Source organism: Mus pahari, chromosome 7 (assembly GCF_900095145.1).
Source record: "Mus pahari chromosome 7, PAHARI_EIJ_v1.1, whole genome shotgun sequence".
Taxonomy (NCBI): Eukaryota; Metazoa; Chordata; class Mammalia; order Rodentia; family Muridae; genus Mus; species Mus pahari.
In genome coordinates, this window is record NC_034596.1 from 110,748,483 (window position 1) to 110,763,722 (window position 15,240).

General features: G+C 45.1%; 1 protein-coding gene across 1 annotated transcript in view; it reads left to right on the top strand.

Moving 5' to 3' along the window:
* The window catches only part of Ptprn2 (protein tyrosine phosphatase receptor type N2), a 755,793-nt gene that overhangs the window by 675,173 nt on the left and 65,380 nt on the right, over positions 1-15,240 (top strand). The window lies entirely within an intron of this gene.

Sequence of the window (15,240 nt, forward strand, 5' to 3'; positions counted from 1 at the left end):
GAGAAGGAGGAGGAGGAGGAGGAGGAAGAGGAGGAGGAGGAGGAGGAGGGAGGAGAAGCAGCAGCTCAGGCGGTAGGTGAGCATAGGATGAAATTGCAGCTGTACATGGCAGCAGCCTGGGAGATGCCCAGGTGGTGTATGCAGGAGGCCACTGGCAGTCATTCTTGCTTCACCTGTCAAGCCTGGTAAATATGTGGCTTGTGACTTGGGCACTTCACAATATGACTGGCATTGAGTTAGGAAAAGATTAAGAATATGTGATGGTCTTCACTCTAAATTTCACCGTAAAATGTGGACACTCATGTTGTCAGGTACTCAATTGGCCCTCGTTCGGGTATCGTGTCTGGAATAACCAGATGAGACTGTGTAAGGTGGGGGCCTTCTGGGTTGCGGACTAACTTTTGACTTCACCAACATTTTAGGCATTTCGCTTTTCTAGAAAGGTCTGGGGAGGTGGAGGAGACAGCTAGACCCTGGGACTCATATCCTCTGCCTGCTGGGGAATTGAGCACAGGGTTTGGGTTCTGTGTAATGTTGTCTTACTGGTTCCTCGTCGGTCTCTTTGGCTGTGTGTCATTTCTCACAAGCATATAGCCTGTTAGCTTTAGGAAGATAAAAATCAAAGCTCTCTGCTTCCAGTGGACACGTTCAAAATCTCTGCAAATATTCTCTAACGTGCTAGAGAATCCAGTATCCTAACGGTTCATGAGACAAAGCCCCCGCCTGTGTCACTGTCCTAGGTAACCTTGCAGCACTTGCTGGAATTCTTTATTCTTCCTAAAAACTTCATCAGAAAATCGTAATGACTACATCACTGGCACAGAATATAAAAGGCTGCTGCTAAGAAAAGCCCGCTGCTTTGTAACCGCAAGGCTGCTGTGCGTTGCTAAGCAACCATCCCTCCTCTTCCTGCTTCCCAAAGGTTTCCCTGCTCTACCCACTGTCGTCATCCGCCGGGCAGAAATGTCTCCACGGGGCCTTCTTGTGCTGGGTTGGGGAGTAGGAAAGCTGTGGATCTTTGAGAATGGCAGCTCCTGGTGTCATGTCTTGGAAGCAGCGGTTTGGATTTTGTAGACCATCCAGTTGGTGTGAGGTGGATGGAGAGCTGGTTTAAACAGATGAGTTTTCTGTAGCTCTGCATTCAGAAGTATTCCACAGCAGGGGTCTAGGAGGAGGCTCTTAAAGGCACCAGGATTGCCTGAGTCTCCAAATGTGGTTGTGGGCGGCAGGCACCACACCAAGGTGGTACTCTACAGGGCCCCAGCATGGAGGGAGCAGTGGGTATTGTTTGCTGTGGAAACTGTTTTTTTCCCAGAGAATCTGTTTCCCTGCTAAAAGGGTGGGCTTGGTTATCAGAAGTGCACTTCATGAGTGCTTTTTAAACCCCTTATCCCCTGCCTTTCCCCTTAACCGTTTGGAATACAGCGTTGGTTTACTAATAGAATTTTTTTTAAAGATCTCATACCTTAAAGTACATTGTTTATGTCAAAGGGATATGGTGAAGATTGGAATCAAATGGCTACTTTCTAATTTAGTAAGGAACTTTCACCCATCTGTGGTAATACAAATGCGTTGTAAAATAAAGATTTGCCATGAACCTTTTCATACGTCCTTGTGTGCTGTAAAGAGCAAACAAAACCAGCTTTATCCAGCTTGCCTTTTGTAGTTCTCTTCTGAGTTTAGATTTGCCAAAGCCTGAGAAGGAGCTATCTTTCTCCATAAAGGGTAGTACTGGTGTCTGCTAATCCATCTGCGGTCAAACTTTGATTATCCAAACAGAATGAGCGGATTTGATCGTTCTAAGAGAGGTTTGGGGGATAAGAAAAGAGTGTGGGTCCGTGCAGACGGGCTGAGCTTTCCCTTTTTGCCTTCCTTGTAATTTCTTCTAAAATTCTCCGTGTTTTCAATGTGTGGAGATAACTACATCTTTGGAGCAGGGCAGTAGCTTAGTGGTAATTATTTATTTGACAAATGGCTATTTCAGGACTTTTGAAAAGCAGAAGTCAGTAGAAATATAAAATTGGATTAAAATTCCTTTATACTCATTTTTTAATCAGAGTAGCTGCAGACTAGCATTAAATGCTACCTCTCTGTCAACCGGATTGTTTCTTGTTTTTTCCTTTTAAATTGTCTGTGTACCAAAATTACAAGGAGAGAAACATACAAAGGATATTTGGTAAAAGCAGGCGGTCTGAGTAAATAGCGTTCCTTTCATTAGCGTATTTCCCTTATTAACTGTGTAATTAATTGTACATAGCTAAGGGAAGCCGTGGAAATTGAGTTTCGAGATGTATCAAAGCTGACTTTGGCTTCACACTTCCATACAATTTATCATTAATGAGGCTCGAGACGGAGGCCCGCAATCTATAATTATTACTTACATTTGAATGACAAGCAAAGAATTTTATCAGTAGAGTTTTAAATGAAAAGGGATTAGCAGTTAGTGTCGAAATTGTTAATCTTTTTTTATGAAAATAATTTTGGAGAATATATTTTAGTGCAAAGAGAAACTCAGGGAAGCATTCCCCATTAAAATGGCCATTTTCTAATACTCCATGTGAATTTGTCTACATTTGACAGCAGGGTGCAAATATTTTTGAGAGTGAATGAATATTTTATGGGGTAAAGATCTACTCATGCATTCTGGGAATGGATTATGCAATATTCCCACATACCCCAGCTAGAGTGAGTCTATAACCAGCCAGAGGGAAAGGCTGAGGCTGAAAAAATTAACAGATGCATGGATTTTTTTTTTTAAATGAACATTTAACTGTTTAATATCACAGATATCTGCCTTTATCCCCTTCTCGTGGCTCACTGGATTGTAGATATGAACAGTAAATACTGCTGGCAAAGACTGTTTTGTGAGAAGCTGGAACCTATTGTCTGACCCACTGCCAAGCAGCTCTTACATCTTCCTCTCCAGAGTGGACAAGGTAGGACTTCAGGAAGGTTTCTGAACCATGTGACCAGCATTTGAGCACACTCCTGCTCCTGGGACTGGAAGGAGCCTGATCCTTTGTTATTCAGCAGGTTTTTATTGATTGCACAGAAAGTGCCAGGTCCCCTGCCAGGCAGTCTCCCATGAAGGAAAGAGACTTATAGGAGCCCCCAAACACCATCCATTGTTCATTCTTTGTTGAATCAGGGGTGCTGACTAAGGGCCATTTCTGTAACCCAGTGTGGGTGGAGACTCATGAGTGAGAGAGAAAGTGTGCGTTATGGAGGCCTGTAGTGGCCAGTCCCCCAGGTAAATCCACACATCAGACTTAGCGACCTGAGAGGCGATTGGCAGGCTAGGTTGTTGACGATCTGGAGTTCTGCTGGGCTCTTTAGGAATTTCTGTGTCACCTCACAGTTAGGTGCCCCAGGAGGCTGACAGGTGCCACTGAGTGATGGTTCCCCCAATCTGCTATCCCAGTGTGAATAGACCTCACTGGCTGGGGCCCTCAGCCTCCTGTGTATGCATCTTTCATAAAATATTCTGCGTCCTCCGGCATCATTGCAGAGGTCATTTAATGACTGAAACCCAGGTGGTACAAGAGGCAGTGCAGCATCCCCATACTCCAGAAAGAGTCCACTTGCCAGGATTGTGACTGTTAGGATGTGTCATGCATTGTGAGGCCTGTTAGAGTTAAGTTCTATATGTGCTTCACTAATCACCTTATCTGTGGACAGGCATATCCAGTGCTCCATGTTGCCAGCCTGTTCTCACATTCCAAGCCCTTGATGGAGTCACTGGCTGTTAAGTTTTGGTGCCACTTTGAGTTCACTTACCTCTGATGAGGTTTCCCACAGCCTATGTAACAAAAGCCTGAAGACTTTTAGAAACTTCAAGGTCATTGATAAAAATTGTTTATGATTTTTTTTTTTCCCTCAGACTTTGACCTTATTTCATCGAAACCTTGTTAGATCAAATCACAAGAACTGTTTCTTTCTGGGCTAGAGTTTAAACTCAAGTGTTTTGCAACATAATGCTTGCCTAAATTTGAGGAAACAAGGGAGGTAGGGCAGCACAGGATGGGTTAAATGGACTGAGAACTTCTGGTGCGTTCTGCACCAGGGTTCACAGCACCCCTGCCCATCTCTCTGCTCCTCTCACACAGTGCAGAGAAATCCAGGAAGCAGCAGGAGTCCCGGCTTATGTAATCAGTCTGCCCTGTGCAGAACGACCTTTCAGAAGCTCTGTCATCAGATGCCTCTGTTACTGCAGATGCGATGGCTTTCCCCCTTGTTCTTAAAATAAACTTCTGGCTCTTTGCCACAGCCAAGCTTCTGAATGACCAGGCTAGCAGCTCCATCTGCCTCTCTCCTCTCCTGAATGTTCCAAACCCTTTCTCTCTTCGGACTAGGAGCTTTACTGTCCCCCGCCCCTATAACACCCCAATCTTTACATTTCTAGGTCCTTCCTATTTAACCCAGAGCCACTCCAAGACCATAAACCTCATGCCTATCCTAACTGAACCCTCACACCTTTGAGTTTGTATCTTTGTCCCTTGGTAATCATGAGATGCCGTTTTGTTAATTACCTTTATCTGTGTCCTGGGACTCTCCGCTAAGGGAATCTACCCTTCAGATCTGTGCTTTCACAAGCTGAGGGTTGGGCTCCAGCAGAACCTGCAGTACTCAGACTCATAGGACCTGCTGATCAAACTAGCTGGATAAGAGTAACTGACAGCCAATAGGAGGGTAGAGACAGCCAGAAAAACCAACCTTAACTAGATGCAGCTCCTGTGCTGCAGATCCAGCTTGCCAGACAAACCGCTTTGCCCTGACTGTAAATATTAATAGTTCTGCACTCCAGGAAAAGGTGGCACAATACCCTTATTTTCATTTCTTATTCATCATTGTATTTTACCAATGTTCACACAACCTTAATTTTTAAGATGTTAAATAAGATAATGAGATTTATAAAATTGTTCATTTAAAAATCTTTGAACACCTTTGAGAACAACAGCCTGGTCGTACAAACGTGCAAGGATTGTCGACCTCACCAAAGCAGCACCAAACCCTATAGTCTTCACACTGAGACTCGGTATGACCTGTGACCCCGTTCTGTGGCATACCATATATTATACCAAACTAAAAAAATCCCAGAATGAAACAGACTCAGCTATGTGAAGGAACAAGCCTGTCCCTGTTTTGAGTAGAGAGTAAGAACAAGGTTAATTAACTCTTTAGGCTTATTATACAGAACACTTCTGGAGAAGGCTGTGCTCATTAACATGTTCCATCTTGACTTTAGCTTTAACTATAAGAAAACATGGCTTTGTTTTCCTGTAAATCTGCACCATAAAGTCCAATGGAAGTTGAAAACCTACCAGTTCTCCCTGTCTTTGGATACTGGGGGCATCTTTCAGAGCTCTGCTGATTTCTGTGTGGTACCAGGAAATGAAGCTCACAGGCAAGTCCTTGGCCTAGCATACACAAAGTCCCTGGCTCCATGCCTAGCATCTCAGTGACAAACAATAAAGGCCCAGTCTAGGTCAGCCCCTCAGGCCACCTGAACATCTAGAACTGTGCCATCAGTGGGACTTAAGATTCTCGACTTCATTCTGGGTGGGGAATATCAAAATCAACATTATGGAATAAAGACAATGTATTATTAATAGTTCATTTCCCAGTAGACTGAGATCTATGCATTCAAGTTTCAGTCAGGGTTCATGTTCTAACCCAACACTCTGCAGAATTATCCGTTCATCTTTTGTCTCTCAAAGCAAGTGAAATGTGGCTATTTCAGTTTCCACTTGAAGCAAGGAGCAAGTCCACCTAGAAGCCACTCCCCACAGTACTTGGGAAGAGGCATGCGTTTCCTCTAGCATCATTTGAGGCCAGAGTTCTTAGGACAGAAAAGGCTTGGGGAATGGATGAGTCAGAATCTTACTATTTGGCCCATGCTAGCTCTAGATGACAAGACCAGTCCCACCATACCTGGATATGTGAAAAGGATTACTTGAAAATGATTTTTAATAAAACATAATGTAGCAATGCCCGTGGCTTCAGACTGAGACTTCTCCTCTGTGCTGTTCTGTCGTCTCTTGCTGATGGAGCTTGTTTTTCTCTGCCATGACCAAGAGTCAGCTGGGGGCTTTCTCTGCACAGGTTTCAGCTTTGAGGTATATCTACTGCACCAAGGATTTATGATATTTTATTCCTACAGTTGGATTGGTTTTGATAAGAGGAAAGAGGTACATTTCTTAGCTACTTGTAAAAAAAAAAAAAAAATGATATTGAAAACAGCTTCCATGGGTCCCTGGCCAGAGTTGGCCAGCTTTAGAAACAAAGCATTCAGAACACAAACTTGAAAATGACCCTAGTTCATGCTTATCTGTAAAGCCAGCTCTTAGCCACGTAGGAGGCTTCTGCTGACCAGCTTCATCTGCCCTGCCACTCCCCGGGTCACTAGGATAAGGGAAGCTTGGCATTTCTCTGTGGTTGCCTGGTTCTTAAAAACATTCCACGAAAGCAATCTCTAAGCTGCAGTCGGAGGAAAAAAGCTACCCAAAGGGCTTCTACTCCTATCATTTCTTTTAATCCCATTCCTCCTTCTCAGGCTTTGTATGGAGAATCCAGAGACTGAATTTCAGAATGGTGTGTCTGTTTTCATTCTCAGGATCATGGCAAGGACAGACCCTCACAATCTTAGGCCTCATGGGGTCCTGCAGGTTGTAGTGGGTGCGTATTTACACCACAGCAGGACAAGTTCCGGTCAACTACAAGACAACCCACCCCATCCTGACAAAAGCAGAAGCAGCACATGGCAGGCAGCACAGGCATTCTGGGAACAAGAGGGGCAGGGAGGTCATCCGTACCCTCGGTGCCGCTCTGCCTCTTCATTTTTATCGTCCTTGGCTCCTGTTCCAAGCACATCTCCTCCCTTCTGTCCACTTGACTCTCTCCTTCCCTGGCTTTCCCACGTGGCTTTGAATTTCTAATTTTGAATATTTATCATGCTTGCCACATTTTACTAACAGACAGTATTTAGAAAATGCCAGCTGTAGATCTATAGGTCACCAGCAAGCTTTACCTAAGCAAGCATGTGCCGCCCCCTAAGTCTTTATACATGAGGCGAAGGCAAGCAGCCATACCTGCTTTTTGCTTTCTCCTGCATCTGTGTGTATTCTTGCTGAACTTCAAATGTCTTACTTTTGGAATTCAGACCCTTAACAAGAATGTTTCCCTTTAAAGCATTAATGAAGACAGCTGACAGTGTTTATTTTTAAAGGAAAAAAAAAAAAGGTCATCAGTTTCCCTCAAATGGCACGGAAGCAGCTTACTCCTTGTTTTCAAAAGCATTAGCCTCACTTGTGACTTTAAAAAATCAGACCTCGCAGTCTTGTCACGAGGTAGGAAAATGTAAATGGATCGTATTCGTCCACAAAAGGTCTGACTGTACCATCAGTAAATTAAAGGGCATTGTGCCGTAATGGGCTCCAGGGTAGAAACGGGAAGGGCTGGAAGCAGAGCTTCCCTAGGACTAATTGCTCCAAATCAAGCTCTCCAAAACTCAGCTTTTAAAAGCAGCCTTCCCCTGAGGTGGGCTGATGCTGGCTGTTTTTGCAGCGTCACTATGCTTTGTGGGGAGGCTTCTACTTGTTCTCTCTCTTTGATCCCAGAGGCCTCGTTTTAATGCTGGCATCGATGTTCTTTGTGTATCCTGACTAGTGAAATGATATCAAGTGGGTCCTGATGGGCTTATTTCCGAATGCTCCTCTGTCCTTTTGAATATCTGTGTTGTAAGGAATGAGTTTATTGTCATTATTCTACTTGATACTAATAACAAATCTTTTCTGGGTGTCTGTTTCTGTGACAGTGAGGGCCAAGAGCCACCAAGGTAGCAGTTTCTGTGACTTGTAATGGGCCAGGCTCAGGACGACCCCCCTAGGCTTCATCCAGTTGCTACAGAGGGTGCCAAGGTGGCTGTCAAGTGTGAGTTGGAAGCAACACCAGGGATCCCTAGACATGCACCTAAAACTCGCATGGCCACCTCCGGCCTTTCCTTATGAGTGACAGAAACTTCCTTGCTGAGAGTAAAATGTCCCAGTTCCAATGTCAAGGTTGGCTTGTTGCCTGTAGTCACATGATACTTAATTGTAGCAAAAGCATGTCAAGTACATCCTCAGGAAGTATCAACATCCAGGAGGGTGGATGTCCTCCCTCAAAGACTAGCTACAAGTCAGTGGTCTTGAAATCTTAGTGGAGATCAAAATTAGGAAGATGTTGACCTAAGTCCTCCTAGACATGCACCCTTCAGATCCCGAAGTCTCTGTCGAGAACACAACACACAGCTGAAAAATGAAGACGTGCCACCTAGCATTCACTAAAGAGCCTGCTCACCGTGAAAACCAGGTTCCCTGACTAGCTTCTCAGAAAAACCTCCAAATTGTAAGCACCAGTTCCTTAAAGCCAGCATAGTCTTGCCACCAAGGCTGGTTCCATCTCAGCCTGTCTGCTTCTCGCCTTATCCTGTGCTTTCTCATTCTCCTATATGAAACCACCTGCAGAGCACCCAGGGTGAGCCTCAGTACACCGGTGCACATCCATTAGTTTAAGACACCCCCAGAGACCAGAGACCTTAGTTCATCCAGTACCAAGTGCAGACTGCATCAGCACAGGACATGTTAGCTCCCGGATGAGCCCCTACCCTCATGGTGTGCATAGAGCAGGATGCCTGTGGTGTGCACAGAGGAAGGTTCCCCTCGCATGCATTGAGAATAACTGCTGTGTGCGTAAGGTCAGAAGGTCCCTGAAGAAACAATGCCTGTCTGGGGTTTGAACACAAAGGGGGTTAAACCCAGTAGAGTGTTTTGTTCAACCATAAAGAATGAATGAATGAATGAAATCATACTATTTGCAGGAACAGATGGAACCAGAGACTGTCATGGTAGGCAAAATTAGCCAAACCTGGAAAAATCCTACAAGCATTCTTTCATACATGGAACCCAAAAGTAGTAGAGACCCCCTAGAAAGAGGAACAGTAGGAGTGGAAACAAGAGAGGGTGATGGTGGTGGGTGTTTAAGTAGAAAAGAACATATCAGAGAAAACACAACACACAGCTGAAAAATGAAGACGTGCCACCTAGCATTCACTAAAGAGCCTACATCTTTAGATGTAGAAGTGTTGTGGGAAAAAGCTTTCGTGGCCATTGCTGTGTCTCCAGAGAAAAGGGCTGACCTTCAGTTGGGCCTACAGCAGAACGCTGGGACAAGAGCCCTGGTTTACAAATGTCTCCTGGATTGCAAGAATGGAAGAGACAGAACAGAGATTTAGAGTGAGACAGTATAAATAACTTGTCTAAATAACTTACATTGCTTTTATTCCCCCCTCAGAGGATTTGAAGGGCACCCATCATCAATACAAAATTTTCATTCATAACAGAACCTTACAGGAAATCCCAGGAGACCTGCAAACACTCTTTCCATGGTAGCAGAGGTACCAATATCCCCTGGGAAAAGGTTGGTTTCAAGACAAGTGAGAGATGAAAGCATGGAGAGAAGCGAGCAGGGGGCGGTGCCAGGTTCAGGCTTTCTTTAAGTAGACTGTGTCAGGATGGAGCCATAAGATGGATAAGTCCCAGATCATAAGTCAAGAAGGATGTGGGGTGATGGAAGATTCCAGATCAGAGGTCATGAGGAGACAATAACAGGGCTCAGAACACATAAAGGCTCAAGATCATAGGATAAGAGGGTCATAGGAGGTGATTACAGGTTATAGGATCATAGGACAGTGTCCTACACTTAGGGTCACATTTGCTGTGATGAAACAAGTGTTCACTTCATCTTACACTTCCAAATAATAGCCCATCTTCTAGGGAAGTTAGAACGGGAACTCAAACAGGGCAGGAAACTGGAGGCAGAAGCAGATGCACAAGCCATGGAGGATGCTGCTTATTGGCTTGCCCACATGGCTTGCTCAGCCTGCTCTCTTATAGAACCCAGGACTACCAGCCCAGGGATGGCACCACTGAAAATAGGCTGGATCCTCCCCTATCAATCACTAATTGAGAAAATGCTTTACGGCCTGATCTTGTGGAGGCATTTTCTCAACTGAGACTCCCTTCTCTGATGACTCTCTCTTTTGTCAAGTTGACTTAAAATTAGCCAGTACAGACAGTAAGGGGTGAGATGAGCAAGAGGTAATGACAGATCCCAGTCAGTCTGGAGATTGCAGAGCTGGTTTTTGAGCTGGGCCCCCACTGGTAAATTTTAAATGCACGCTCTTCAGAGTTTTACGATGGAGTCTCCAGCCCTCCCACTCCCTCCCGGGGAATCACACTCTTGTCTAGGACATCCCCATTGGACATGCTGTCCACCTGCTAGCCACTTTCTTAATATCAAATCAAATGCCAAGGTACCATGGTGCCGTGTTCAAGTAAGCATTATTCCACTTAGTAACTGCCCGAAGCGCAAGAGCAGTGCTGCCAACTTGAGTGTGTCACAAAGGAACTCCCACATGCATCCTTTCAGTGAAAAAGTAAAACTTCTCAAAGAAGAAAGAAATCAAGGGTTAGGGTTACTAAGCCTGAGTTGTTACTAAGTTGCCACTGTTTAACCCTTGCTGGGCTTAATTTACAAAATTTATGATAGTGTTATTATAAACAAAAGCATTCTATACAAAGAGCCTTGCAAGACTCAGACACCCACTGGGGTGTTGTAAAGTGTCCCCCAACCCAGGTAAATACTCACACTGACTGTGAAGAAGGAAGTAGAAAGTGGGCGTGGTAACACAAAGGCCTTGACCTCTAGGACCTCTTGTCCCCCTAAGGCAAGGTCAGCAGTGAGTCCTGGGACCAGAGAGACTCTAAGGAGATTGGGGAATTCCTAATCAGTTTTTTAACTTTTCTAGGATCTGGTCTCCCATGTGTATGAGCAACCTGGTATGGGCATCTTTTTGTTTTAAGCAGGAAAATTCTATCATGCTGTGAATGTTCAAAGCCTAAATTACAGCAGCCACCACTAAAGATAACCAAAACAAACAGCAACCACAAAAGCAACCAAACACACAAAACTGCAGCCCTCCCTCCCAGATGCCAGAAAGAACAGAATTCAGTCAGTATTTGTGTTTCCTTTTGTTCTATCCTAATTTTCTATTCATGTTCTTTTGTGATATTTATGTAACTAAAGTTACAATAAAAAAAAAACCCTTAGGATTAGGAGGATGATTCTATAGGTAAATTGCTTGTCACACAAGCATGGGGTCCTGAGTTTGAATCCAGCAGTCACATGAAAGCTAGCCATGGTGGCATTGCCAGAGACAGGAGGATCCCTGCAGTCACCGGCCAGCCAGTCTAGCTGAATTAGCAAGCTCAGGATTCAATGAAGAGAGGCTAAAACAATAGGGTGGATGGTGGTAAGGAAGACTCTGGACTTATACCCCTGAGCCTCCAACCCCATCCACACTCACATGTGAACATGTACACACACCAAACCCAAAGAGTCTCCCACTACCATCCAGTCCTCACACCTAAACTTATAGGACAGCCCAGGAAGCCAGCTACACAGCTACATAGGAAAAACTGGTCTTGACAAAATCAAAACAAAACAAACAAAAAGGTTGTTTAAAACACTCACAGCTGAATGCCCACTACAGAATAAGTATAAACACAGTTAAATTGCAAGTTCATTGGCCTGGCAACCAGAAGCTTCCTGGTCTAAGAGCATTGCCCAATCGATCCTTCTGGCTCTCACTGCTCCTCCTGCAAGAGCAGGCCACAGGACAGAACGATTTTTGGTTTTATCTTCACTGATTAAAATGTGTTATTTCACTATGAAGGCTGAGCCTCCCCACAGACTTGTATCACAAACCACAAAAGAGGAAGAAAGACTCCATATTAATTACTGCAACCAAATGATGGGACAGAAAACAACTTAAGGAAGAGTTTGTTGTGGCTAATGGTGTGAGGAAGTATTCTATCAGGGGGAGAGAGGCATGATAGCTGGAGCAAAAGGGGCGTGGGCTGGTTGCTTGCATCTCAGAGGACCAGAATCTCAGAGTGAGTTTCTCTTTCTCATAGACATACTCAGAGGTATATATACCTCCTAGGGGACTCTACATCCAGCCAAGGTGACAGTGATGGTAAACCATCAAAGAGACTAGAATGTGGCTGGTAGGTGTGACCATCACTTCATTAGTAGGAAAATGCTGATCAAATAGAGATATACAGGACCACCTGGTGAGCAACACATGCCGGGAGAATGAAGAACTTACCTCAGATTTATTATAAACAAGCTCATCAAAAGATGACTTAATTCTCAGAAGGAAAATGACAGTATCAAGATCTACTGCTTCCATCTGTCCCTCCATCCAAGCTGATGCCCAGAGCTCAGGCTGAATCCAACTTAGAAGTCCAAATGAACTTGCTGTGACTCCATGATGAGGCTGACTGTGCAGTTTAAAGAGCCTCTGTGGTTCATGTGAATAGGACTCAGACACAGGGTACCCGGGACCAGGTGATCCAGCCAGGGCCTGTCACAAGAGTCATTGTTTTGCCATAGAAAGAGCTTCTGCTCATAATGGGTTTCCTGAAAGAGAGGTTTTTTTTGTTTGTTTGTTTGTTTGTTTGTTTGTTTTTAAGGAAAGCTGGGGCCAGGCTCTCTACCCAGAACCATCTGTACCTACTCCTGCTATGAAGGAAGCAACTTCAGACTCTGAGACTGTAGACCTAAGTGGGCTGCTGCTCAGTCCCTGCACCAGGACTGGACTCAATGACCCTGCCAGATTTCCCCCAAACAGAAGTGCTAAGATGTCATACTGTCTTAAAGAATTGGTGCAAAGGGCCATGGAGATGACTTAGCAGGCCTAGAGATCTTGCCATGCAAGCCTGACGACCTGAGTTCAAGTCCCGGAACTCACAGAGGAAGGAGAGGACTCCCAAAGGTCGTCCTCTGACCCCCACATACACACTGTGGAATACTTACACACATCATACGCATAATGAATAATACATAATAGAAGAAAGTTTTAATTGTGTACAAGATGCCCCATTGATGTTCCTCAATAATTATATCTATTCATTCTGTGCATTTGTGTTTACACATTTACACATATGTGTTCATACCTGTATTTTCTGTGTGGTATACACGCATGTGTGGACTTGTAAAGGTGGATACTGGGGATGGGTGTTGGGTCTCTCGCTGAACCTAGAGTTTGCCAATTTTGCTAGACTATGTCTGGCCAACAAGTCCCCAGGATCTACCTGTCTCCACCATCTAGGATTAAAGGTTCACACTGCCGTGCCCCTTGAACATGGATGTTGGGTTCAAACTCCAGCCCTTCATGCTTCCATGGCAAGCTCTTTAACAACTGAGTCATTTCCCTAGACACAGTCATCTCCAAGGAAGGTGGCTCTGGCTCCACTCTCTAGACCAGTGGTTCTCCACCTTCCTAATGCTGCAACGGTTTATTACAGGAATTATAATGTAAATATCTGATATCTGATCCCCAAAGGGGTCATGACCCACAGATTGAGACCACTGCTCTTGATGGAACCTTTCAATTTTGCCCAGTTTCACATCTTTCTATTTCATGGTCTGTGACTCTATGCTGTAGGGACCTGAGAACCAGCATTCTATAGAGAAAGTAAATAGTGTAGTCTGTTGAAAGTCAAGGTGCAGCCAGTTACAACAGGGGCCTACTAAGCAAGCTACCTCATTACCCTACCACCACCAGGCCCTGCATTTCACCCTTAAGAGTTTCTTTTTGGTGCTCACTGGCTTCCAGGGCATGCAGCCACAGGGAGGTGGCACAGTGGGACACAGCTAACCTCTAGGAAGACCTTGGCATGCTTTTGTCAAAGCTTCAAGGAACAGTTGAGTGAGCTTCCTTCCTTCCTTCCTTCCTTCCTTCCTTCCTTCCTTCCTTCCTTCCTTCCTTCCTTCCTTCTCCTCTAAGAACAGAAGTTCTTGTCTGTCACCTGAAGTAGGTGTTAGGGGTAAGATTGACTGAGATGACTTTCCTGGCTCTTTCAACTCTTGGGTATCAGTGCATGGAAGGTGCGGGTAAGAGCAGTGGGTAGAAGTAACAGGAAGGATGTGAGCCCATGGTTGAATATTGGGTGCTGGCTACTTTGTGCTAAGAGGCCATGTGTGTGCAGACATGCAAGTATGTGCACGTCTTTTTTCTTGTGTAGACACACTTAAAAACATATGTCTGTGTGTGGTATATAGCAGATTAAAACCCCATAAATAGGGCTTGGTGGGAGAGCACTTACCTAGTGAGGATGGGACCGCTGAGCTGCAGTGGACAACACTCTGGAGGACAGGAACCCTGAGCTGCAGTGGACGACACTCTGGGGACGGAACCACTGAGCTGCAGTGGACGACACTCTGGGGACGGGACCACTGAGCTGCAGAGGACGACACTCTGGGGGACAGGACCACTGAGCTACAGTGGACAACACTCTGGTGGAAGGGACCACTACATCCTACAGAAATCACAACTCAGCTGGGTTTGGTTCTCCACGAATCTTTTCTTGGAAGTCTCCCATTTCCGTAGTGAGTGGGTTGGGAAGCTGTGCAAACCACAGTGTCTTTTGTGTCAGGAAATGGCCTTTATGTCCTCAGTCACCAGTAGTAATGTATGCTCACTGGCAAGTACTGGGAAAACTAACCCCTGGCTTCCTCTGATTTGTGTTTGGTTAATGCTGGACAGGTTCAGATTTCAGCACAGATCTTAGTGTCAGTGGTTAAGTAAAGCTCTAACTCTAAGATGTAGAGCCCCATGGGAAAGAGAGGCAGGCCCACAGCTGTGGGTCTGGGTTCCCAGGCTCTAGGCTGATCCATGAGGAAACCCTGCCCCTAAGATGGCTGTCTGACAACCATGTTTCTACATGTTGGCATATGTACTAACAGTGCAGGTATCTTCCATGTCAGTGCATGTGCACACACCTGATGGATTGGTAGCACCATTTGAGAATACCATAAGTCCTCATTAAATAAGAATTCATGTGCACTCCACCCCTGGTGTACTGGCTAATTTTGTGTCAACTTGACACAGGCTGGAGTTATCACAGAGAAAGGAGCTTTAGTTGGGGAAATGCCTCCATGAGATCTAGCTGTAAGGCATTTTCTCAATTAGTGATCAAGGGGGGAGGGCCCCTTGTGGGTGGTGCCATCTCTGGGCTGGTAGTCTTGGTTCTATAAGAGAGCAGGNNNAGCAAGCCAGTAAAGAACATCCCTCCATGGCTTCTGCATCAGCTCCTGCTTTCTGACCTGCTTGAGTTCCAGTCCTGNATCCNTTNG